We start from the raw sequence: 27,993 nt of genomic DNA, 5'->3' as shown, positions 1-27,993 counted from the left end.
AAAATTGTACGCTTTAGTGTATTAAAAATCACCCACTGATCCCCCAAGATGACCTTATAAATACTTAAAAGGAAATTCTTCATGGGAGAAGCTTCTGGAAAATAATTATTCATGCTATGAATCTGGAAAGAAGATTAAAGAGACCCAACATTGAAATATTTCCTTTTCAAAGTCAAGTTCCTCATCTTTGTGGGCTAAGGCTACTTTCTTACTGAAATCAGTAACTTTTTCCTTGTTAAAATAAGGAACAATTGTGTTGCTCCTGAGAAACACTGTTAGTTTATTATCTTATGAATCTGTGACTTCTGCAACTGATTGTGTTTCTCTCTCCCAGTTGGCTGCTAGAAAGCTCAGATCAAATCTGTGCCCCTGTAGTAAGTATGGAGAGCTCTATGGTGTGTATTTTTATTTTAGTCTTATTCCTGGCTTTATCAGATACCTTTATTCTTCTCTTTGTCACCTACTTCTGGTTTATTTTATTTCTGGTTAAATTTTCTTTCTTCTGATAGACTGCTTTGTTTAATAGTAGATTTAATTTGAAAAAATACTCTTATTCTACAAGATTTGCATAGTGAGGCTGCCTGATAGAGTTTTACTATCCATTAGATGAACTATTATAACTACAGGTGGCGCTCAGACAATAGTATAATCATATCTGAAAACTAGTATTGGAGGTTCGGGTTCCCTACTTTCTGTCGGTGTTCAAAGAGAGGCTGGATGACCATCTCAAGATGCCATATCAAACATGAGAACCCCAGCCCTCCCCACTAGCCCTCCCCACTAGCAGAGGAGAATCCAGAGAATATATGCTTCCACCATCTGCAAAAATCATTCCCAAGTTGAGAGTGACCCCTGGGGGCAGTCTGGGCATAATGTCCTCTGGGGTCTAAAAAGGAAATTCAGTCTCCTTAGGCTCCACGACGGTTTATGGTTTGGAGAGAAATGTTCTAATTCCTTTGTGCCTTTAAGACTATTTGCTGAGCATCAACCCTCCCAGAAATGGCTACACCCATACCTGAACCGGCAGGTGTGAGTGAGCAGGGCAGCTCATCACAAAGCAGGCACACAAGTGCTGGGATGCTGAATAGCTACAGCTATTTGGTCAAGGAACTCCTCATGAACATCTGCAAACACAGGGAACCTGCACTTCCAACCCTGGCTTTCCTAGCTGTGTCCTGGTAACACCAATAGCAACACAGTGACAACTCATGGATGAAAATTTAAAACAAAAAAGTTAACATGTTTTTGTTTTAGATCATGATTCTTGCCAGTGTCATTAACTATCAAAATAATGTCTACAAATCCAGATTCACATAATAGGTAACTCAATAAAATCTTACAATTTTTGTGTTCACTCTGGTTCTGAAGGCTCAAGAGAGGGATTTTTAAATTGCAAAATGTTAAATGTTAAAGACTTTTCTCCTTTAAAAAACCCACAAAAATACATCATAAATTGTTGCCATAAAAATTACTATCTGGACTTAATGCCATTATGAGTTCATAGTCTATATTTTATAGCTAAACTGTTTCAAGCTGCAAAGCATCAATATAAAACACAAAAAATAACTTTTGTCTCGGAGACTCACTATTCCTTTTACGCTGAGAGACTCACCACGCTTTCCTCCTGTCTGAATACCAATCTTTAATTAAATGTCCGCCTGCATTGTCTATTCCTTATACGCCACTCCAGATGTCTATCCAGTGGGAAGGGGTCCCTGGGCCATTTTGTGGTTGATGTCCAAGTCACTTCCATGCTTTTACTGGGCACTAAGCCAAATAAATTATCTAAGGCATTCAAAGTAGATGTCAAAATTAATAATTTTTTATTGATAAGAAATTCAGGATCATGTCCCCTATTTTATGAAACATGAGTGCTGTCAACAAACTAGAGATTTTTAAATAAAGTCATTTCCCTGTAAATTTAATCAGCACCATTTTCTTCAGACAATGAGAGAGCTTCCTTCAAAGATTAGCAAGTACGGTGCGATCATTTGAAAGATTTGCACTAAAATGCAGCATATTACAGAGCGAGTTGTTTTCCAAACCTCTAGACCCACAAACTTTCTCTGGTGAGTTAAAATGACATTAAATTCCACCCATGTAATGCACACAACCCACAAAAATGCCAAAGGACAATTAACTTAGCACCAGCCCCAGAATTCCAATCACATTTAGAAGCTGTGACTCACAGTCTCTACCCAACAGGGTCAGTACCTAATTTGTAGACACCCATGACTAAGTCTCTCACCCCCAGGAAGAGAACCTTCCTCTCCACTTCTATAGTCTCTGTCAACACCTCTACGATAGTATCACATTAGGATTAGTTTTGTCCATTCATTTCCCCTGCTGGGCTCTGGCCTAGCTGTAAACAGAAACTGTCTTGTTCCTCACTTTATTGCAGAGGGTTGGTGTATAGTAGGTGTTCAACTTGTCTTGATTGAATGGATGATTCAGTTCATTTTTGTTTAGGAGGGTTTAAGGAGATATTTTACATTACATTTTCCATTTCACTCTTGTGATTACACCCAGACGGTAAATTTAATGAAACGCAGAAAATGGAAATGATGTGGCAGGTTGTAATAAATACTAGCTCAGGAATTCCTTACAAGTGTGTTTCCCCAATACAATGCAGTATTGTGCTCTTTCCAACAGCCATAATTTACCCAGCCCATTTTGACAGATTCTAATGAACCAAATGTCATTTATGACAATATCCATTACCTGTGCTCACTGTAGTCTGACAGGAATCACATTCGGAATGACACCATATCCTAAGCTGGTGGCTTCTAAAGAAACATACCCCTTTAACACAAAAAAAAGATAAACAGGTATGTGTGACTTTCTGATGAAAATTCAACTCTGTGTATGAGGTAGAAAGATAATCTAGCACAAATGAGGCAAATTCAATAAATTCCATTTCCATGAAATGTTAACAGAATAAAAACAATGGTTTTATGGAATGTAATCAACTAGTTAAGACGGAGCCGAATATTGTTTATATAGTTTCTAATAGATTTCTAGAGTATTTCTTGTAATCCAAATTCATTAATAAATGTCAAAGCAATAGCCCTGGTATATATTATTGCCCATCATTATTTGACCAGAATTGAATTTTCTGGGAAAATCAAAATTTTAAGAAATACCATTCATTCCAAGCTGTTCCTTTAAATCCCACTTTTACTCGTGTATGTTTTGAACTGACAAAGGAAGCATCTGTTAGGCAGATAAATATACAGTGTTGACTCACTTATCTGACAGAATTAGGACACTTAGTTATTTTCTAGGTAATAAAGGATGCCCTTTAGCGTATTATTTTTAGCTTAACTTTTTAAATGGAAAACACACATTACAGTCTGGAAATAAGGTACCTAGAAAATAATTTAACCCCTTCTGAGTACTCAGAATCATTTTTGGGAACACCAATTACTATCAAAGCAATGGGTTTGTTGTGATTCTCTTTTAGTAAAAGCTGTACATATGTAAGAGGTACAACATGTTTTGATATACATATACATAGTGAAATGATTACTATAGTCAAGCAAATTAACATATCCGTCTCCTCACATGGTTACTTTTGTGTATGTGTGGTGAAATTTACTCTCATAGCAAATTTCCAGTATATAATACAGCATTATTAACTATAGTCACTTATCCTACATAACTGCAACTTGTACCCTTTAACCAACATCTCCTCTCCATTCCAGGCCCTGGTAACCATAGTTCTACTCTCTGTTGCTATATAATCTTTAGATTTCACGTATAAGTGAGATCATGCAGTATTTTTATTTCTGTGTCTGGCTTATTCCACTTAGCATAATGTCCTCCAGGTCCATTCATGTTGTTGCAAAAGGCAGGATTTCCTTCTTTTTTAAGGCTGAATAATATTCATAATAATTCATAAAGAATAATATAGTTATATATATGTATGTATATCACATTTTCTTTATCCATTCATCTATCAATGGACACTTAAGTTATTGCCATATCTTGGCTATTGAGTATAACACTGCAATGAACACGGGAGTGCAGATATCTCTTCAAGACAATGATTTTATTTCCTTTGGATACATACCTAGAATCATGAGTGCTAGATTATATGGTAATTCTATTTTTAAACTTTTGAAGAACCTCCATACTGTTTTCTAAAATAGCTGCACTAATTTACATTCCCACCAACAGCATATAAGAGTTCCTTTTCTTCACACTCTCACCAATTATTATCTCTTGTCTATTTGATAACAGACATCCTAATAGATATGAGATGTTTTGTCATTGTGGTTTTTATTTGCATTTTCCTGATGATTAGTGATTCTGAGCACCTTTTTATATGCCTGTTGGCCACTTGTATGTCTTCTTTTGAGAAATGTCATTTGCCCATTTTTTAATCCAGTTAGTTGGAAGCATCACACTTCCTACTATACTTCCCAATTTCAAATTGTATTACAAAGATATAGTAATCAAAACAGTATGGTACCGGCATAAAAACAAACACACAAACCAATGAAACCAAAGAGTGAGTCCATAAATAAACCCACACATATATGGTCAACTAATTTTCAACAAGGGGGCCAAGAATATACAATGGGAAAAGGATAGTCTCTTCAATAAATAGTGTTTGGAAAACTGAAAAGCCATATTTGAAAGAATGAAATTGAACCCTTATCTTACACCATACCCAAAAATCAACTCAAAATGCCTTGAAGACTTAAATTAAGACCTAAAACCACCATAAAACTCTTAGAAGAAAAGAGATGGGAAAGCTTTTTGATATTAACCTTGGCAAGAATTTTTCAAATATGACACCAAAACCTCAGGCAACAAAAGTGAAAATAAGTGAGACTGCATTAAACTAAAAAGCTTCTGCATGGCAAAGAAAACAATCAACAGAATGAAAAGGCAACCTACATATTAGGACAAAATATTTGCAAACCATATATCTGAGAAAGGATTAATATCCAAAATATATAAGAAATTCACACAACTCAATAGCAAAAAAAAAAAATTATGATTCTAAATGCTCCTAACCATTATACTTTTTGGGTTCTTGAGGCTGGTTTTGCTTTGGTATGAAACTGCGCTTGGCTTATTTTACACTATTCTCCATTCCAGCATCTGACCTCCCTTTTTTACCTCTTTCCATGCAGAGCAACCTGAGCACCACTCCGAGGAGGATCCTCTAGCTTTAGCCCTTACTGGTTCACCATCCCAGGTTTGGAATTTTGTTTCAGATTCAGACCTGCAGAGTTTATTCCTGTAGTTCCTCCACCTGTAAAATCCATTGGTTTGGTGCGCCGTAGGAAGTCAGTGCCCCTGGCCTCATCCACTAGCACCTTCTCTGGGCAATCAATATTCTTGAGTGATCCAGTGCCTTCTATAATGTTCCATGTTTCTTATTAAGCATCAGGTTTTTAATTTCAGTTTTTAGACGTTATCCATCTCTTAAAGATAAAAATAGGCCCTTCAGGTCAGATAGCACTCCCCTTCATTGCCTGTTCTCTGACAATTCTGTCCCTGAATCATCACGCTGAGTGGTCTTTTTCAAACTGAGATCCATAGAGGTATGGTTTTTATACCCAGTGGATTTTGCCAAGGTGGTACTTCTACAAGTCTGCTAGAGCCACAGGGTTATTGGGCTTGGGGTGCCCATTAAAGCAAGTATGGCTGCAGTGACCAAAGACTTAGATCACAATAACCAAGTCCCATCAAATACTTAGAAAGCCTTCCCAATAAGGATGGGTACAAACAAGCCCAAACTGAGAAGACGACAATAAATATCCAACTCTTCAATGCCCAGATACTGACAAACATCCACAAGCATCAAGACCATCCAGGAAAACATGACCTTACCAAACAAAGTATATAAGGCACCAGTGACCAATTCTGGAGTGACAGAGATATGTGACCTTTCAAACAGAGAATTCAAAATAGCTGTTTTGAGAAGCTCAATGAAATCCAAAATAACACAGAGAAGGAATTCAGAATTCTATCAGATAAAACTAACAAAGAGATTGACATATTTTAAAATAATCAAGCAGAAGTTCTGGAGCTGAAAAATGCAATTGACAAATAGAAGAATGCATCAGAATCCTTTAACAGCAGAAATGATGAAGCAGAGGAAAGAATTAGTGAGCTTGAAGACAGGCTATTTGAAAATGCACAGAGAAGACAAAGAAAAAAATAAAAAATAATGACATATGCCTATGGGATCAAAAAATAGCCTCAACAGGGGACATCTAAGAGTTATTGGTGTTAAAGAGAAGGTAGAGAGAAAGATTGGGGTAGGAATTTTACTCAAAAGGATAATAACAGAGAATTTCCCAAACCTACAGAAAAAATACCAATATTAAAGTACAAGAAGCTTATAGAACACCAAGCAGATTTAACCCAAAGAAGACTACCACAAAGCATTTAATAATCAAACTCCCAAGGGTTAAGAATAAAGAAAGGATCCTAAAGGCAGCAAGAGAAAGAAACAGCATACAATGGAGCCCCAATATATCTGGCAGCAGCCTCCTCAGTGGAAAATTTACAGGCCAGGAGAGAGTAACATCACATATGTAAACTGCTGAAAGAGAAAAAAAACCCTTTATCCTAGAACAGTATATCCAGCAAAAACACCCTTTAAACATGAAGGAGAAATAAGGACTTTCCCAGACAAGCAAAAACTGAGAGATTTCATCAACACCAGACTTGCTCTGCAAGAAACGCTAAAGGGCATTCTTTAACCTGAAAGAAAAAGACTTTAATGAGAAATAAGAAATCATCTGAAGGTACAAAACTCACCAGTAATAGTAGCTACACAGAAAAACACAGAATATTATAACACTGTAATTGTGGCACATAAAATACTCAAATCTTGAGTAGAAAGATTAAAAGATGAACCTATCAAAAATAATAACTACAACTTTTCAGGACATAGACAGTATAATAAGATGTAAGTAGAAACAAAAAGTTTAAAAGCAGGAGGATGTAGTTTAAGTGTAGAATTTATATTGGTTTTCTCTTTGCTTGTCAGTTTGTTTATGCAATCAGTGTTAAGTTGTCATCAGTTTAAAATAATGGGTTACCAGATAGTATTTGTAAGCCTCATGGTAACCTCAAATCAAAAAGCATACAACAGATATACAAAAATTAAAAACAAGAAATTATACCACCAGAGAAAATCACCCTCACTAAAAAGAAAATAGGAAGGGGGCGGGGGGAACGAGGAGAAGACCAGAAAACAAATAACAAAATAGCAAAAGTCCATACTTACAAATAATAACATTGAATGTAAATGGACTAAACTCTCCAATCAAAAGACATAGAGTGGCTAAATGAATTAAAAAAAGACTCAATGATGTGTTGCCTACAAAAACACACTTCACCTATAAAGACACACGTAGACTGAAAAAAAGGGATGAAAAAAGATATTCCATGTCAATGGAAACCAAGACAGAGCAGGGGTAGCTGTACGTAAACAAAATATATTTCAAGACAAAACCTATAAAAAAGAGACAAAGAAAGTCATTATATAATGATAAAGAGGTCAAAACACCAAGAGGATATAACAATTATAAATACGTATGCACCCAACACTGGATCACACAGATAAATAAAGCAAATAGTATTACAGCTAAAGAGAGACATAGATTCCAATACAATAATAGCTGGAGACTTCAGCACCCCACTTCCAGCATTGGATAGATCATCAACAAGAAAATAAGCAAAGAAACACTGGACTTAATCTGCACTATAGACCAAATGAACCTAATAGATATTTACAGAACATTTCATCCAATGGCTGCAGAATACACTTTCTTCTCCTCAACACATGGCTCGTTCTCAAGGATAGACCACATGTTAGGCCAAAAACAAGTCTTTAAAAAAAATTTAAATTGAAATCATATCAAGTATCTTCTCTGACCACAATGGAATGGAACTATAAATCAATAACAAGAGGAATTTTGGAAACTATGCAAACACATGGAAATTAAACAATACGCTTCTGAATGACCAGTGGGTCAATGAAGAAATTAAGAAGGAAATTAAAAATGAAAATGGAAACACAACATACCAAAACTGATGTAATACAGTGAAAGTAGTACTAAGAAATTTATAGCAATAAACACCAAAACAAAAACTGGAAAAGTTGTAAATAAACAACCTAATGATGCATCTTAAAGAACTAGAAAAACAACAGAAAACAAAACCCAAAATTAGCAGAAGAAATGGAATAATAAACATCAGAGCACAAATAAATGAAATTAACACAAAAAATACAAAAAAATCAATGAAACAAAAAGTTGATTTTTGAAAAGATAAAATCAACAAACCCTTAGCCAGACTAAGAAGAAAAAAGAAAAGACTCAAATGAAATCAGAGATGAAAAAGGAGACATTATAAGAGACACCAAAGAAATTTGAAGGATAATTAGTGGCTATTACGAGCAACTATATGCCAATACATTGAAAAATCTAGAAAAAAAAAGGATAAATTCCTAGACACATACAACCTACCAAGATTGAACCAGGAAGAAATTCAAGACCTGAACAGACCAATAACAAGTAATGTGATCGAAGCCATAATTAAAAGGCTCCTAACAAGGAAAAAGCTCAAGACCCAATGGCTTCACTACTGAATTCTACCAAACATTTAAACAAGAACTAATACTAACCCTACTCAAACTATTCTCAAAAATCGAGGAGAGAATACTTCCAGACTCATTCTCTGAGGCCAGTATTACCCTGATACTAAAACCAAAGACACATCAAAAAAAAAAGAAAAAAGAAAACTACAGGCCAATACCCCTGATTAACACTGATGCAAAAATCCTCAACAAAATACTAGCAAACTGAAATCAACAATAAATTAGAAAGATTATTCATCATGACCTAGTAGGATTTATCCCAGGGATGCAAGGATGGTTTAACATATGCAAATCAATGTGACACATCATATCAAAAGAATGAAGGACAAAAATCATACGATCATTTCAATTGATGCTGGAAAAGCATTTAATAAAATTCAACATTCCTTCATGATAAAAATAAAACTCAAAAAACTAGATATAGAAGGAACATACATCAACATAATTAAAGCCATATATAACAGACCCACAGCTGGTATCATACTGCATAAGGGAAAATTGCAAGCCTTTCCTCTAAGATCAGCAACAAGACAAGGATGCTCAGTTTCACCACTGTCATTCAACGTAGTACTGGAATTACTAGCTAGAGCAATCAGACAGAGAAATAAATAAAGGGCCTCCAAATTGGAAAGGAAGAAGTAAAATTATCCATGTTTTCAGAAGATATGATCTTATATTTGGAAAAAACTAAAGATACCACACAAAAAAACTATTAGAACTGACAAATCCAGTAAAGTTGCAGGACACGAAGTCAGCATACAAAAATCAGTAGCATTTCCATATGCCAATAGCAAACTATCTGAAAAAGAAATCAAGAAAGCGGTCCCATTCACAATACCTACAAATAAAATAAAATACCTAGAAATAAACTTAACCAAAGAAATGAAAGATTTCTACAATGAAAACAACGAAACACTGATGCAAGAAATTGAAGAGGACACACCAAAAAAATGAAAAGATATTCCATATTCATGGGTTGGAAGAATCAATATCGTTAAAATGTCCATAATACCAAAAGTCATCTACACATTAAATGCAATCCATATCAAAATATCAATGACATTCTTCACAGAAAGAGAAAAAATAATACTAAAATTTATGTGGAACCACAAAAGACCCAGAATAGCCAAAGCTATCCTGACCAAAAATAAGAAAACTGGAGAAATCACATTACCTGACTTCAAACTATACTACAGAGCTGTAGTAACCAAAACATCATGGTACTGCCATAAAAAATAGACATATAGACCAAAGGAATAGATAACCCAGATATAAATGCATACTTCTACAGTGAACTCATTTTCAACAAAGGTGCCAAGAATGTACACTGGGGAAAGGAGAGTCTCTTCAACAAATGATGCTGGGAATATTGGATGTCCATATGCAGAAGAATAAAACTAGATACCCATCTCTTGCCATACACAAAAATCAAATCAAAATGGATTAAATTCTTAAGTCTAAGACCTCAAACTATGAAACTACTAAAAGAAAACATTGGGGAAATTCTCCAGGACATTGGACTGGGCAAAGATTTCTTGAGTAATACCTGACAAGTGCAGGCAACCAAAGCAAAAGAAGACAAGTGGGATCACATCAAGTTAAAAAGCCTGTGGTCCCACCTACTCAAGAGGCTGAGATGAGAGGATCGCTTGAGTCCAAACAGGCATATGAAAAAGTACTCAGCATTATTGATCTTCAGAGAAATGTAAATCAAAACTACAATGAGATATCATCTCACTCCAGTTAAAATGACTTTTATCCAAATGATAAGCAATAATGAATGATGGCAAGAATGTGGAGAAAGAGGAACCCTCATACACTGTTGGTGGGAATGTAAATTAGCACAACCACTATGGAGAACAGTATGGAGGTTCCTCAAAAAACTAAAAATAGAACTATCATATGTTCCAAAATCCCACTCCTAGGTATACACCCAAAAGAAAGGAAATCAGTATATCAAAGAGATATCTGCCCTCCCATGTTTTCTGCAGCACTATTCACAATTGCTAAGAATTGGAAGCAACATAAGGGTCCATGAACAGATGAATGGATAAAAAAAAATGTGATGCATATACACAATGGAGTACTCTTCAGCCATAAAAAAAGAACGAGATTCTGTCATTTGCAATGACATGGATGAAACTGGAGGTCATTATGTTAAGTGAAATAAACCAGGTACAGAAAGACAAACTTCACATGTTCTCAGTTATTTGTGGAAGCTAAAAAAAATTAAAACATTTGAACTCATGGGGATACACAGTAGAATGGTGGTCACCAGTGGCTAGGAAGGATAGTGGTGGTGGGGGAAGTGGGGATGGCTAATGGGTACAAAAATATAGTTAGATAAAATGAATAAGATCTAGTATCTGGTAGCACAACAGGGTGACTATAGTCAACAATAATTTACTATACATTTTAAAATAACTGAGAGTATAATTTGACTGAACACAAAGAAAGGATAAATGCCTGAGGTGACGGATACCCCATTTACCCTGATGTGATTATTGTGTATTGCATGCCTGATTCAAAATATCTCACATACCCCATAAATATATACACTTACTAGGTACCCACAAATGTTAAAAATAAATGAATAGGCCAGGTGCGGTGGCTCACACCTGTAACCCCAGCACTTTGGGAGGCTGAGGCAGGCAGATCAAGAGGTCAGGAGATCGAGACCATCCTGGGCAACAAGGTGAAACCCCCGTCTCTACTAAAAATACAAAAATTAGCTGTGTGTGGTGGTGTGTGCCTGTAATCCCAGCTACTCGGGAGGCCGAGACGGGAGAATCACTTGAACCCGAGAGGCAGAGATTGCAGTGAGCCGAGATTGCATCATTGCACTCCAGCCTGGCAACAGAGTGAGACTCTGTCTCAAAAAATAAAAAATAAAGTAAAAATAAATGAATAAATAAAATTTAAAAATTAAAAAAAAACAAGAAGGGAAATCAGAACCAGGAGTAGAAAAAAGTGGACACTATTAAACAAGCATTGAGCCTTGGATGTCCATTCCCCCAATCCTTTATTTGTATTAAAATTGCCACCAACCTTCAAAATATCTTAATTGTTAATTAACTATTGTTAATCCCTTCCCAAGTGCTTCTTCATCACTATTTAGAAGGAATATTTTAATCATATTTTAATGATCAAAGTATTATATGCTCATTTGTAGTAAGCCTGGAGAATACATTTAAAAGAAAATTTAAAACACTCTTAATTCCACAACCCAGTGATAACCACTGTTATTTTTGCTTTTTCATGAGGTTTCTCTTTCTGTTCACATATAAATAAAATCATAGATTTGCTATGTGATTCTGTGACCTGATCTTTTAACTTAAGGATATCATGTTAGCATTTCCTGTTATTTCAAAAGTATAAGCATAATAAAAATTAGTAATATTCCATCTCAGAAATCCCATAATTTACTTGGCCATTCCCTTACCGTTTAACATTTAGATTGTTTCTGGTTGTCAAGTATTATAAATAATAATATCAATGTATTTTTGCAGGAAGCATTCTTTTTACTTAGAATATTCCCTCAGGAAATTCCCTGAAACAACATTTGCTGAGTCAAAAACTAAAGATATTTCTGAGGTTCTTAATACATGTTGCAAAACTGCTTATCAAAAGCACTGCACTTAGCAGTATTCAACAGCACAATATAAACTTGATCTCTGCCCATCACCATCACTAGCACTGGGTTTGCAAACTTCTTTTTTTGAAAGTAATTGCTGGAGGTGGGGGAGTGCTTTTTAGTCATTGCTTGGGTTTATATTTTATTGATTAGAAATAAAGTTGAATCTTTCCATATGATTATTAACCAGTCACTTGCTTTTCTATTAGAACTGTAAAGTATTTTCCTTTACCTATTCATCTACTATCTCTTTTTTGTCCATTTGAAAAGTCTTTTACACGGTATTTTACAAAATTTGTATTACATGTTATCTTACTTTAACTTCTCATTTGAATGTTTTTCGACAAGTATTCATTTTAAGCCTTCTACGTAGTTAAATCCATCAATACATTTTACTTTCCATTCATTTGAAGCTTCTCCATCAGAAATTTGAGAAGTATTTACTTTCATGGTATTTTTATGTTTTTATGGTTAAATTTTTTAACTCTTCAATCCATCTGGAATTTACTATTACATATGTTAACAATTTAAATTAACTTTTTCTAAATTAACCAACTGTTCCAATATCACTTACTGAATCTATTAAATGTTTACATTTATTGAAAGAATGGGAAGTCCCCTCAGTATAGACTGTAGTTACATGATAATTTCTGAAATGAACACTCTTGTTTTTGTTATCTTCTACATAATGTGTAATTATATTTTTCATTTCCTCTTGCATGAATAATTTCTTCAGAAGAGTGTTTTAAAATTTGTAATGTTTATAGGTTTTGATTCAAACCTCTTCACTTAATGTTTATTTGAATTACTTAGGCTCAGAGGATATGGCCTATAACAATTTCTGTATCATAATTTTTTCTGTTTCTACATTGCCTAAACTCTAACTTGCTCCTTCCTATCTTTTTCCATTTTTTGAAATCAAAATGCAATACAACTTACAACTGACACATATTTAATGATAGCTTTGAATTTTTTTCACAAACGCTTTTAGTAAATCAAAGCTGTCTTATAGCACTGACTGAATTTCCTCTCTTCCGTTTGATGTCTTCTCTCTTTTGTGAGTACTTACATTGGATGTCTGAGATCTGTCCAACATAGCTACAGTCTCCTCGTTGATTTTATTTCCCTGTCCTTATCCTCTGTAACTGAACTTTTCTGAATTTGTTTTCATTAATCTGATTCTCTGCTGAATCCAGCATCTCCTGCCTCTTGATTTCATTTGGAAACTATGCCTGTCATCTTTTTTCATCTTTGCTCATCTCAGTCTGTCCTGCCTCATGAGTTTAAGGCAGTTTCATAAAGGCAATGTCCTCTTAAAAACATAAATCTGTGGCCAGGTGCAGTGGTTCATGCCTGTAATCCCAGCACTTTGAGAGGCCAAGGCAGACGGATCATGAGGTCAGGAGTTCGAGACCAGCCTGGCCAACATGGTGAAACCCCATCTCTACGAAAAATAAAAAAATTAGCTGGGCATGGTGGTGCACACCTGTAGTCCCAGCTACTCAGGAGGCTGAAGTAGGAGAATCGCTTGAACCCAGGAGGCAGAGGTTGCAGTGAGCCAAGATCGAGCCACTGCACTCCAGCTTGGGCAACATGGCAAGACTCCATCCCAAAAACAAACAAACAAACAAAACACATAAATATGCTAGTGTCTTGCGTTTCCTAGGTTTCTTGTTGTAAATCTACTTCAGAAGAAGGCAACATCTAAGAGTGTTTAGAGAATTGGAGGTCCCCTTCTCTCAAACTACGGAACATGTACTAGGCTCCGTGATATACTGCTTATACTTCCTTAAAGATGTTAATCTATGTAGAATTGGATTATAACTGAGTAGGAGTTAAACAAGGGGCTCTCAGAGACCCTCCAGGAAAGATACTTTGTTCACCCAAATCCTTTACTAAGAGGCTTGTGAGTCTGAAGCGTCAGAGTTCTCCCTGTGTGCAGATGGGACAATGTGACTGTGAGGTCCAACACTAATCAATGCTCATGAATGATAAGACATGCCAGATATTTAATAAGATTGCTGATGAACTCTGGTTGTTTAAAATAAGGTTTCCTGTGCCATGTGGCAAGAGTTAGGCCTAACAGACAGATATCAAGTCATGGCAAAATCACATCTGGCAGAAAAAATGGAACTTCAGGGTAACTTCCTATAGTTCTGCCAAACTGTTCCAATTCCAGGTAGGGCCAATTTTGCTAACTTAAAAAGTATATATGCTGCTTCTAAATAAAATATGACAAAAAATAAAAACATGAAAAATTGCTAACTAAGCTGCACAGAAAAAAGATTTCCCATTCTCATCATCTGAACCTGGGGAAGAACAAAATGTCTTGTGCATTTATTTTTTAGACTTCTTATTCAAGTATTTTACAATAAAATTTGGCAAGTTTAATGAAATATTTTTTAACATAAAAACCATGAGTGGAATAATTCAAGGTTTAAAACTAAGAAAAAATATGCTTTAAAACATTTTAAAGGTTTGCCCCAAGTTCATGGCATTATAAATCCATGTCTTAAAATGAGTTGAATTGGGGACATTTATTTTGTATTATAAAAGCACTATCCTGTAATGGGGCAGGAAATAAAGCTGCTTCAAGTTAGAACACAAAATAGACTCAACTTGTAAAATATGCTAATGGTAACACAGTTTCACTGCCAACAGCAGGGCATACTTTCTGTCATTAAAATAGTTTAGTACTTAACATGGCTATTCAGAGTGTAATGCCCACTGACACATTCTAACCTTTGTGTGTGCTGAAAATTCTAAAAACCTTTTGTCACCAACCGCTAAATCAATACTTCTCAAACATGTTCTGGTGTCAGAATGTGTGAAGTATCAAGGGGATGCTTTTACAAAGCCTCATGGAATACTCATAAATTAAACTTTAAATTACTGCACACATAAGTTTGAACTTAATTGAATATGATTATATATCTTATTTTAATGTGGCAATGAGGTCAGGGACCAAACATTTAAGAAACATCTATGGAAGAAATGTTTAATTGTAAAATGCTTTTCTGCTAATTAATTTTTTCTAGTGAATTTGATATTTTTGAAGTTGCATTATTTAATTTTAGGTATGCAATGTAGTATGGCAAAAAAGTGAACATGTTTTCTTTCTTTCTTTCTTTATTTTTTAAAATGAGACAGAGTCTCTCTCTGACACCCAGGCTGGAGTGCAGTGGTATGATTTCTGCTCACTGCAACCTCTGCCTCCCAGACTCAAGTGATTCTCCTGCCTCAGCCTCCTGAGTAGCTGGGATTACAGGCATAAGCCACCACGCCCAGCAATTTTTGTATTTTTAGTAGAGATGGGGTTTTGCCATGTTGGTCAGGCTGGTCTCAAGCTCCTAGCCTCAAGTGATCTGCCCGCTTCGACCTCCCAAAGTACTGGGATTACAGGTATGAGCCACCTCACCAGGCCAAATATTTTTTCTCTTGAAAAAGACCTAGGTATGAAATTGGCTTTGCCATTGACTGATTGTGTCCTGGTGAGGCTGTTAACTCCTCCAAGCCACAACTTCCTTATTAATAATATGGAATGACACTATCCAATTCACAGCAAAGTTGAGTTTCATTTTTGTTTTGTTGATGCTGTTTTGTTGTTGTTACTTTTATCTTTTACCTTTTACTATGCAAGATTTCAAACATACATAAAGGTAGACAGAAAAGTCTAATGAACCCCAAGTACCCATAGCCCAGACCCACAATCAGCCACCCAAGTCCAATCTTATTCTACTACTCATCCACTCCCATTATACAAAACATCATTTAATCAGTAAATATTTTTATGTGTATTCATAAAATATACTGTTTAGCATATTCACAATACCATTTTCATGCCTTAGAAATTAGGAGTTGACAACAAAATAGTAATTTTCCAATTTTCTTATAAATGTCATAAATAGTGTTGTCGTAGGTTTTTTGTCTGTTTATTTGTTCATTTACATAAAGATCCAAATAAGGGCCATGCATTGCAGTTGGTGGATACACCTTTTAAGTCTCACTTAATCTTTTTGGTTCTGTATCTAGTTTTCTTTTTCCTTTGCAATTTATTTGTTGAAGAAATTGAATTGTTTGTCCTGTAAAGTTTCCCACTGTCTGGATTTTGGTGGTTGCAAACCCATGATTTAGTTTAATGTGTTTCCTCGTACACTGTAATTCTCATAAATAGGTAGTTAGATCTGGAGCCTCAATTTTCGGGAGGTCGAGAAGCACCATAGAAGGCAAGAATCCTACATGGGTAGTACTGGGTTCTTCCATCAAGAGATGTACACTGTTTGGCTGTCTCCCTTTTTGCGACTTTATTGGCTTTGATATTCAATGCATATATCAGTTCATTAGGGTTGCAAAACGATGACATTCTCATTCTATCATCCCTTCTTTATTTATTGACTGAAATATTTCTGTAAAGACAAATTCTCCTCATCTACTGTTTGGTTATCCAGTGATATTGTTCATACAGAAAAGGCAGAATGAATATTTGGGTTTTTTCCTTCTATTTGTTTTCAATGTAATGAGTTGATTCCTGAGCACCCGCCAACAGTGACTAATGCATTTTAGTATTATTATTAACTTAGTGATATAAACATAGTTGACATGCTTAAGTCCTTTGCAGTTTTTGCTTTTATTGATGCTCAAATTTTGTCCCAATTTTTTTTTTTTTTTTTTTTTTTTGAGACGGAGTCTCACTCTGTCACCCAGGCTAGAATGCAGTGGCAGGATCTCAGCTCGCGGCAACCTCTGCCTCCCGGGTTCAAGCAGTTCTTGTGTAGCTGGGATTATATAGCCATGCACCACCACGCCTAGCTAATTTTTGTATTTTTAGTAGAAATGAGGTTTCACCATGTTGGCCAGGCTGGTCTCAAACTCCTGACCTCAAGTGATCTGCCCGCCTCAGCATCTCAAAATTCTGGGATTGCAGGTGTGAGCCACCGCGCCTGGCTTCAAATTGTCCCAATTTCTGCTTATAAAAGTGTTGACAAGCTGATTCCTGAGTCCTTCTGATGAGACTCTAGTAGTCTTGACAGCTTCCTTGCTACCTGTTAATTACATAATGTTCCAGGCTAATTTTGCATTGTTTTACCTCCAGACCCAGAATAAGTAATTTTGCCATGGAATCCTGGTTCCTTTTAAATGGGATATGGTGTTGAGAGACCATGACCTGGGCACTAGATCACTGCTATTAAGTTGGCCATTTGCTCATTGTTATTATGCCTTTTCAGTGAAGGGATCTGCAAAATATGTCCTGGTTTTGTTTTGTTTAAGATAAAAGACCTCAGGAGTTTTTACAGACACTTACAATTCAATTCTAGGACTATAGAGTTTTCACTTAATTTCTTCTATCTTTTTTCCCTGTCTCCTTTTACCCATATCAAGAATACGGATTTTCAAGATTACCAGAATAAGAAACCAAATGATCACATTTGTATTGTTCATTTGCTTTGTCTCACATCACCCACACAGCAGTCTCATAACAGCAAGTCCAATGCTACCATCAACAATAACGTCACTGCAAAAAGTTTTAAATCTCATTTTTAGTTCTTTTATCCTTGGATATACTGACCTTCAGTGAAATTCATGTGTATTAAAGTCAATTAGAATAATTCTTCTCTATGTGGTTACCACCACCAATGGGAATCATAGGTTTTTTTGCTTTTATTATTTTATTTTTTATTCTTAGGGATTGTTCTTTTAAAATCTAATTTTACTTTACAAATATATAAAATATTTGCATGATCCCAAAGCCAAATGTATAAGATAGGTATATACAGAGAAGCTTAGCTTCTGTCGCTTCTCCCGCACCTTCTTTTCTCCCTTCCCTTACAACTAACTGGTCTTTTTTAAAACTTATCACAAATTTCATATCATCCTTGTACAGAGGCCATGCTAATCTTCTCTGTATTGTTCATTTTAATATATGTGCTGCTGAAGCAAACACAGAGGAGCAGAAGAGTAAACTGTAATTATAAGGCACATGGCATATCTCATACAGTTCTTATACATGCAGGTTGCTTAATAAAGGGCAACTGTAGTCTCAGCCTTCAAAAACAAAAAGCTCCTCTTCTCTAGTTTCAAGATTGAAATTGCAGGAATTACTTTGGATACAATTCTATTTCACATCACAGTATCATACACCCAGCATGATGCCACATTACAGAGATTCAATCAACATTTGTTGAGGGATTGATGGAATGAATGACTACCCCTTTAAACTACTGCTATTATCAGCTCAGATGTCAGTCTCCACTCAAGGTATTATAATTTTTCATGAGAACCATGTGTTCAGAATTAGGTTTTTAAATAAAGCATAGCTTTATTTAATGTATATTTACAATATATCATAGCTCTATTTGATAAATATATGTCTTAATGCAGTGTAAACCTAACGCAAAAGCAAAATTCTTAGTTAAAAATCTTGCCTTTTCCCAATTATAAAGAAAAATTTACTCAATCATTTTGAAATGTAAATTTTAAAAACCCTGTTAGCATTAAATCCCAGAGGGAAGGGATTAAGAGAAGGATTCATCCAAATGGACTAGGAATACTATTCCTTGTTGGTGGTCTGCCACGTGGAAAGAGTTGAGAATTGGAAGCAAGCAGCCAGGGTCCAAAACAAAGAACAGTCTGATTTTCCAAACAAGCCTTTGGACTAACAGTATTTGGAAAAGAGACTATTACTTCCTCATAGTTGTAGGAAAAGAGTGAAAAATAGAAATAATTACAAACACACACACACACAACACACACACACACACACACACAAAGAAATAAAGATAGGCTCTTTATTATCACAAAGAATAATTAACTTTTTTAAGAATTTATTTTCTTTCTTTCTTTTCCTTTTTTTTTTTTTTTTTTTTGAGACGGAGTTTTGCTCTTGTTGCCCAGGCTGGAATGCAATGGCACGCTCTCGGCTCACTGCAAACCTCCGCCTCCCATGTTCAAGCAATTCTACCTCAACCTCCTGAGTAGCTGCGATTACAGGCGCCTGCCACCATGCCTAGCTAATTTGTCTGTGTGTGTGTGTGTTTTTAGTAGAGACAGGGTTTCACTATGTTGGCCAGGCTGGTCTCAAACTCCTGACCTCAGGTGAACCTCCCACCTTGGCCTCCCAAAGTGCTGAGATTACAGGCATGAGCTACCGTGCCCGGCCTAAGAATTTATTTTATTTCTTAAAGCAAACTCAGAAATAAAAATTTAAGCTACTCGGGAGGCTGAGGCAGGAGAATGGCGTGAACCCGGGAGGCGGAGCTTGCAGTGAGCCGAGATTGCACCACTGCACTCCAGCCTGGGCGACAGAGCGAGACTCCGTCTCAAAAAAAAAAAAAAAAAAAAGAAATAAAAATTTAATTAGAATTTCTTCAAGTCTTGTCACTCCTGGAAGTAGATCTAGCTATTCCATGTCCATGGGAATTGCAGAAAAGCCATGCAGACTTGCTCTAGATTGTTCTGACTCCAACAGGATAAGACATCCATGTCAATAATTACAAACCCAGATGAATCCTTAGGGCCATAAGCAAACATGAGTGACTATTTCAAAGAGCAGGAAGAAACGCTGTTAGGCTGAGGACTTCACTGAAAACTACCTGGAAGAGGTGGCACTAAGCTGGACATCGCAGAAAACACAGACATTCAATAAAGAGCTTTGCACGCCCTTGGCACAGGAAAATATCAGAACGGGGAAGGCATGGAGTCCAGTCTGGCCAGAGCACAGGGCACACAGAGAGAAATGGGGGACAAGGGAAGACAGGTAACCCGGGGCCAAGCTGTGCAGGGGCTTTAATACCGGTCAGCAGTTGGCCTATTTCAGAGGAGAAAACAAGGACCCATGTAAGGTTTTTGACAAGGGGTATAATCTTCAACAAATATATGCTCGTTGTGCATTTACTATGTGCCAGGCTGCAGAGTACAATCTGGAGCTATAGTGATGAAAAGACATAGTCCCTGCCCCTAGGGGCTCAAAGCCTGGTGGAAAAGACAAAGGAGGAAATGTGCAGTGCTGGGTGCAGAGGAGAAGGACTTAATAAGAGAATCTCAAACGGGATGAGAGAAGACTTGGAGAAAGTACCCAATCAGTTCAATCCAGCTCTGGGAAGGGAGGTGTATGTTATATATGTTAATTTCCACATAATCCAAATGTATTCATGTATGTAGCCATGTATTATTAACTTTTAGAAACAGAAACCTGTCCAAAATAATCATGCATGTGTGCATGTGCAGAATGATGAACGTAATTGAAATGGTTTCCTGGAAGAGGCAATATTAAGGGCCATCAGTCACTGTCCTGAGCTATCACTGCTGACCCCAGGGACATGAGGCTCAGCAGAAATTGCTCCAAGCCTCACATCCTGCATTGTGTTTTCTTGAAACAGTTCATGATGCAGCATCCCCACAGGGTTTGTTGTTTGGATAAGTAAGTCACCCAGACTAGCATGAGAAATCCAAACTGAGTGCACTGTTTGACCACACCCACCTTCTCTTCCCTCCTCACTCCCTCCCACTACAACCCATGAAGGTTACAGTGGGTCGGGAGGTCAAAATGCTATAAGAAAAAAAATTCCAAGATGAGAAAGGAAAGAAGGATAGAAGGAAGGAAGGAAGGAAGGAAGGAAGGAAGGAAGGAAGGAAGGAAGGAAGGAAGGGAGGAAGGGAGGGAGGGAGGGAGGGAAAGAAAGAGAGAGAAAGAAAGAGAGAGAGAAGGAAAGAAAAAGAAGAAAGAAAGAGAGAGAGAAAGAAAAAGAAAGAAAGAAAGAAAAAGAAAAGGCAAGGAAGGAAGGAAAAGGAGAAGGAGAGAAAGAAAAAGAAAGAAAGAGGGAGGGAGGGAAGGAAGGAAGGGAGGGAGGGAGGGAGGAAGGGAGAGAGAGAAAGAAAGGAAAGCAGGAGGCCTAGGAAGCAAGCAGGTGGACCTAATCTCACCTGCGCGTGTAAGTGAAGGTGGCCTTACTTCTTTGAGGAAGTAACAACTGAGCTGAAGGATATACAAGGGTTAGACAAGGATGGCAGGGGGAGGAACAGTGTGTACAAAGCAGAGGGGATGTTCCACGCAAACAGGACAATTTATGCAAAGGCTGCAGTTGAAGAGCTACTTGAAGGGAAAGGAAACATACAAGCTTCATCAATAACACCTGGCCTAGAAATGTGCTGGACAGCAATGCAGATAGTGTTCCAGTGGGCATCCCTAAGAGCTACACACCTGTGCCCCCACTCGCCCTTGGGATGTCCCACCAAGCACAACAGCTAGCAGGATCCTGATCTCAGGCTACCAGTTTCATTGAAGAACTCCAGCCCAAGAGTGGACATTAAAGTCCAAGCTGGAAGGTAGGGTGGAAATTGGGACTGTCTCAGTGCCAGGAAAGCCAGGACAGTTGGCCACCCTAAAAAGGTTTACAGAAAAAGCAGATTAAGAGTACTACCAAAGGTAACTAAACACAGAGAATAACACAACAGATACTTTCAAGATATTTATCTGCCTGGCCTCAGGTATCCATATGTCAGTGCCATTTTCCCAACCATCTGGAAGAGCCCTCAACACGTCTCAGCTCCCCAAAGTCCAGAACCAAGAAATACACTCCAGAGTGTTAAAACTCCAAGCATGAGCAGGCAAAGGTGTCCACTGAGAGACTCAAGCCCCATGGAGCCTTTACCCACCAGGAACCTCTTTGCAAACTGTGCCTACACTTTTTTGACGTAGGCTAGAATTGGCCAAACAAAAGGAAACATTTCCGAATAAGCCAATCAAAACATAATGCCTCAAATCCCTTGTGATAGGGAATAAATTCCATTACTGCTTCTACATCTGGTCCTTCAAAATTCAGCTTGCAGAGAATTGGCGAAGTCTTTTCTTGCCTAGCATGGCCCTTCTTTGCTGGCCAGCAAATTAACTTACCTTTGTTTTGAAATTCAGAGTTCATGTGTGACATAGTCAATCAGAACAGCATGTACAGTTGCATGTGCAGTATTCATGCATTTGTTTTATGCTGTAATAAGAGAAAAAAAAAGATATTCCCATCCAGTCCTCCACCTGCCATTACTCCCCATTCTTACAGTAAACCTGCAAGTCCAGTTTCCTTCATTTTCTCAAGATCACAAACACTAATAAAATCTACTCCCTTCACTATGCCTGAGGAAGACAGGCCACAACAGAACAGAAATCTGGCACTCGTTTAAGAAAAACACACATTCAGTCGCAGAGATGTTTAGTAGAAGGGGGTTGATGAATGCGGTCAAAATAAAGAATTAGAGAAGATCAAAGGTGACATTGAGGGTTCCCCCACTACATGAGGCTGTATTTCATGGCTGATCGATCTTCTTTAGCAGAGCTCAGAAGGCCATCTGAGTATAAGACAGAGAAAGACACCAAGTTGTAGAGAACCTGATAGAAAGTTCCGCTAGGCTAGTGGGCCAGGAAAATCGTGCATAGAAGGTGAGGGATGACACTGATAGGAGAGGCCACATGGGTAGGAAACCTAGAGATGCTGAAAGGTGGCTGATCACCTGGGAGAAGTAGAGAGACAAGAGAATTAGATGTCTCTTAGAGATCAAAAGGAATGCATGTAGTAGGAGCATGCATAGGAGGAGGTGAAGGAGAAGGGTCTGAGATTAGAGAGAGGCTGCAGGATTTAATACTTCTAAGGCAGAGTAGTTTGAAGAATGATATGGTCCAGTTTGGACACTTGGAATGGGTGACTGAAGTGGAAGGTCTGTGAAGGTCACTGGAGCCAGAGAGATGCAGAAATGACAGGGTTAGACTGAAGCTTGCAGAATGACAAATGCAATTGAAATGGTTTCTTGGAACAGGCAATTTTAAGGGCCATCAGTCACTGCCCTGAGCTATCACTGCTGACCCCAGGGACAGGAGGCTCAACAGAAATTGCTCCAAGTGTTAATTCTTGAACACTCCCCGGATCATGGCATGACCTTGGAAGGAAGGAAGTCATGATCAGGTCATAAAGGTTTTGGTGAATGCTCTGATCGGTGGTTTAGACAAATGACATGAGCCTCCAAAAAAGAGGAGCACTGAGATGAGAGAAGAGGACTAGCCAGGAAGTAGCAGTAGGGTCTCAAAGAAGGTCAACCCCCCACCTTAGCCGTGTAGCGCTTGGGTTGTGAGGTATGAGCAGCCTCCACTGGTGAGGCCTGCAAGAGAGGCAGTGAGCCTGGCCAAGGCCAGTTTTCAGCTGCAGCAGAAAGTTGGAATTCAGGACATGGGGTCCTGTTGACCATGAGGGGACGATGGAAAGCACTGGGAAGGGGGAATCAATAAACAAAGGATAAAACAGGAGGAAGAACAGAAAAGCAAGGCATAAAAGGCCACTGAAGAGAGGAGATGGTGGAAAGGAAAGTCTACTTGCTTTCTTTCATCCAGGGATTGTGAGTGACAGAACTGAGTTGCTCAAAACAACCTCGTCTCAAACCACTTGAAGGCTTTGAGGATATGTGAGTAGGGACTGATCTGATCTCAGAGAGAAAGGATGATCTGACGGTAAGCAGCAAGGGCCCTGTCAGAACAGAACTTGTCTCTCAGTGTTCTTAAGTGTAGCGAGGGACTTTTAAGCGAAGATCCATTTGGGTCTGTCTTGAACATCCCCACCCTATACCCACCCCTTAACCCATAGGGTGTAAGTGATAAAAATCACCCAGTACCCCAAATATGAGTCTAGGAAGATGACACTGAAAGAGGAAAATGTCTGCATCCTTCAAAAGCTAGATATTAAATCTCTACTCACACAATTCTTTTATGTTTTCATGATTTGTGGAAAAGCTCAATGATAATGAAATTCAGAGTTCATGTGTGACACAGTCAATCAGAACAGCATGTACAGTTGCATGTGCAGTATTCATGCATTTGCTACACACATGAACTGGGAACACAGTACAAGTTATTCCAATTAATTTATTCTTGTCTTCTCTTAACAGACCATGAGCTTGCTTTCTTGTTAGATCGCTAAATCTTGGAATATTTAAGCAGCATAACTACATTTGACCGAGATTACTTACTAACAAAGGAATGAACTATTCAAACTTAAATGGCTTGCTGCTTAAAAATATTATACACACAGGCCAGAAACAACACAGAAACTCTCCTATGTGGAGAACATATAAGTTGCTCATTTTGGTCAGTGAAGAAGATGAAAATACCCAGTAGACCCATGGGCTATGTCCGTCTTCTTTCACCAGAAGTTTCAGAAGTTGGTATATACTTTCCAACTAAAAACGATTACATAAATAACTTGGAAACATCAAGTGATATTTCTGAGGGCTGCCAATACTTTAACCACATTGAAACTCCTGGCCAAGATATTCATGAAAAGTTCGGAAGAAGTTACTTTGAGAGAGATGTACTCACAGCAAATAGATTTCTCCTCTTTAGAAAGAATGCATAAATCAATAGTTAAACGAGGAAAAGGAAAATTATGTTTATCATAATAGTATAAGAAAAAAGGCATTTAAAAGAAGTTTAGAAATAAGACTACACAAAGACTTCATTATTAATATATTATTGTTATTATTAGTATTAAAAATTCATTCAAACATTTCTCTCATACTTTTCCTGCCCACAGATTAGATGTAAAAATGTCTTAACTGAGCTTAAGGGCAAAGAATGGGCACTTGGCTTTGCTACTGCCTGGCTGTGTGATCTTGGACAAGACACTGTTCCTCTCCGGGGCTCAGATTCCTCACCTGAAAAGCCAGAATCCTATACTTTCTTTCAACTCTGACATGCTATTAATACAATTCCAGATGCTACCAAGGCTGCACATCCAGCCCTCTGCCTCCTTTGGGATGGAAACAGTAAAGAAAATACAATTTAGAGAGGCATATTGAAAGAAGGAATCATACAAATAGGCAGCCAATGACATCCCAGGAAGGAAAGAGAAGAGTCAACTATGACTTCACCTATGATGTCATTAAGGCCTTAGGACTTTACAAACATGGAATTGTACCAACACAGACTTTTACAAATATAGGCTGATTCATACCAGAATATAGGTGTGACTTGAAGAAAGTAACTGAAATTCTTAAAAAGGATGCCTGTTGAAGGTGGTGGGGGGAGGGAGGTTGGAGGACATAGAAGAAGTTAGATTTTAAAGGTTAAAAATGAGTAGCAGAATGAGTAGCAGAAAGCAGCAAGAGACAGTAAGAATTTGAAAACCAAGTGGTCACTGAAAGCAATGGTAGATGAGAGTACAGGCAAAAGCATTTTTAAGTCTGGAAAAAAATCTCAAATCCTCTTAAATGTGGTCAGGAAGAGACACAGCAAACGCTAAATTACTCAAGGACAGAGGAGCAGGAAGTTTACAAGGGAGAAGGGATGGCCTGGTATAAACAGGTATAAAAGGACCTCTCCAACATGAGATCAAGGTAGTTCTCTAAATGGCTTCAAGCTTGCATTAGTGGGATTATCCTTGGTTAATTTTAGGAAAATCAAAACCCACTACTTGTCCTACATGCTTGGAATCCAAGGTATTAACCTTTTTTCCTGCCTTTCGGTGCCTAGTAGACTAAAAGTGGCAAGGTCAGCATTATTTTAATACCCTATATTAATATTAACAGGTACACACACAAAGAATTCATAAAACATAGGAAAGTGTGCATGAGGCCTAATTTCTAAGTCACCTACTGTTCGTGCTTAATGTCCTTTATCCTACAATGGCTGCCAGTGAGGAGGAAGCACATTACAGCAAATCCACCAAGTCTGGGAGGACACACCTTCCACCTTCCCCCATGCCTAACAAATGCTAAAAATAAAGAGAAATAAAAGAATATTTATGCAAAAAACAACTTTTCCTAACTCCTTAAAAAATAAATGACCTCTAACTGAGAAACACTGTGCTTGTCACAGGCTTTCAAATCAGTGTCCATAATAAAGCTCCAAGTTTAAATCTTCAGTGAGTTGAAGCAAGGTAAGGATGGAAAACAACCACACCATCCCCCTTTCCCAGAAGGTGATCTAGGCAGAGAAAGACAGAGCAGATCTCCAAAAACTGACTTACTCAGCGATGAAAAGAACCATGTGCAGTGACCAATATCCAGCTGTTTGCCTATGAACAGGTCCTCTATGGGACAAAACTCCAAAACCACTATGAGGAATGACCAAAGAATCTACCCCAGAGACAGGCTGGCTAGTAACTGAAACCACAGCCTTCTTAGCCAGTCGTCGCAAACTAATACATTCTAGCTACTTCATGTACCTGATGCAACCAAGTGCTAGAACACCTTTATTCTAAGAATGTGCCCATCCAATAGAAAGTCAGTGCCATTTTAATTTCAGTTAATGTTTCACTCAAGCTTCAAAAAAAAATTGTGGTTTCTATTAAAAACTGGAAAGGAATAAATATGCTTATGAATGCTCTCCGCATAGCTAATTCCAAATTCCTGAAGGAGATGAGAATGAGCGGATAAGGCATCCATTAATCTTAATCTTAATCTCTGGGGTCTATTAAGATCCCCAAAGCTCTACTAACTGTAAACAGTGGAATCAGGATTTTTAGGATAGGAGATAATTTTCTAGGTGGTTCTTCTGAGAGAAGCTCCTGGATATATCTCAGAGCAGGAGAGCCTTGGGTTTGGAGTGTAATGGTCTTAGTTTTTCAAATAACCACGGGTGTCCTTGAGTAAGTCATTTGCACATTTGGCGTCTCTGTTTTCTGGACTTGTAGAATGAGGCACTTGGGCCAAAGTCTCCACCAGCTGTAAAACTGTATAATTCTCTAAGTAATAGTTTACCGAATTGCTGGCAAGACTGCCTCAATAATCAGAATGATCCAATTAACACTCTGCAACGTGGAATATTCTATTTGTAGTTTCAGACTATTTTAGAGTGGAAAGAGTTCAGATCATGAAATCCAGTCACTTTGTTTTTTAAAAGAAATAAAGAATCCAAAGTCCAAAACGTTAAATAGTTCTGTTAGATTATAAGCTGATTAGTGGTAGAAGCAAGACCAGGCTGCCTGACTAGTCCTGTTTGCACTAAACCACATTGTTACTCAGTTGGCTTCAGACCACCTTCTTCACTAGAAGCTGCCGCGGCCCTCCGTATGATCCATAATGTGGCTTTTATGCCTCCCATTAAATGCAGCCTACATCACACCTATGCGTTACTGGCCTCAGGGCTATTAGTTTTCCAGGCATCTAACCCAGGAGACATTTGAAGAATGACCTGAAGGTCTTCATGAAATGTGCCCAGGATAAAACACTTTAAAAAGTCCTGTGAGGTTCATCCAAGACAGCAAATATCTACACACCATCCATCTGCATCCCATTTTATCAAATGAGTACTTTATAGGTAGGAAGATCCTAGTGAACCCACATCTGACCCAACAGCATTAGAAACTAGGCTGCAGCCTCATTTGCATAAGTACTTTGTCACTCTGGCTTCAAGCCACTGTGACAGCAGGACAGCACCCCTGGCATATATATATGGAGATTCCACAGATAGGTACCCATGCCACCTGACACAGGTTCTGCCCTGGCAGCCACTCACACAGACCCTGTATCTATTTCTGGCTGTGGAATGCCGGTGGCTGCTGGCATATAACAAAGGCTACACTGGAAAACTGTCCCCACCATTTCCCCAGGTATGAAATCTTTGGAGAGACTGCTCTGAAAACCTTTTAGGGACAACCTGGGAATTTCCGTGCAAGAGTAATGCTGCATGCCACCCAGTATGCTGCAATTTGTTCCAACATGAGACAATTTGTTCCAAAGAGTACAACTGGCTGCTAGA

General features: G+C 37.8%; 1 protein-coding gene and 1 non-coding gene across 6 annotated transcripts in view; both read right to left on the bottom strand.

The window, feature by feature from the left end:
• ADAMTSL3 (ADAMTS like 3) overlaps positions 1 to 27,993 on the bottom strand; it is a 392,199-nt gene that overhangs the window by 305,560 nt on the left and 58,646 nt on the right. The window lies entirely within an intron of this gene.
• Positions 18,099 to 18,204, bottom strand: LOC115930850 (U6 spliceosomal RNA). The gene has a single exon (XR_004067450.2). It is a non-coding gene; the product is annotated as a U6 spliceosomal RNA (small nuclear RNA).

Source organism: Gorilla gorilla, chromosome 16 (genome assembly GCF_029281585.2).
Source record: "Gorilla gorilla gorilla isolate KB3781 chromosome 16, NHGRI_mGorGor1-v2.1_pri, whole genome shotgun sequence".
NCBI classification, from domain to species: domain Eukaryota; kingdom Metazoa; phylum Chordata; class Mammalia; order Primates; family Hominidae; genus Gorilla; species Gorilla gorilla.
Note: the sequence above shows the minus strand (reverse complement) of the source record. Positions and strands in the feature narration are given on the sequence as shown.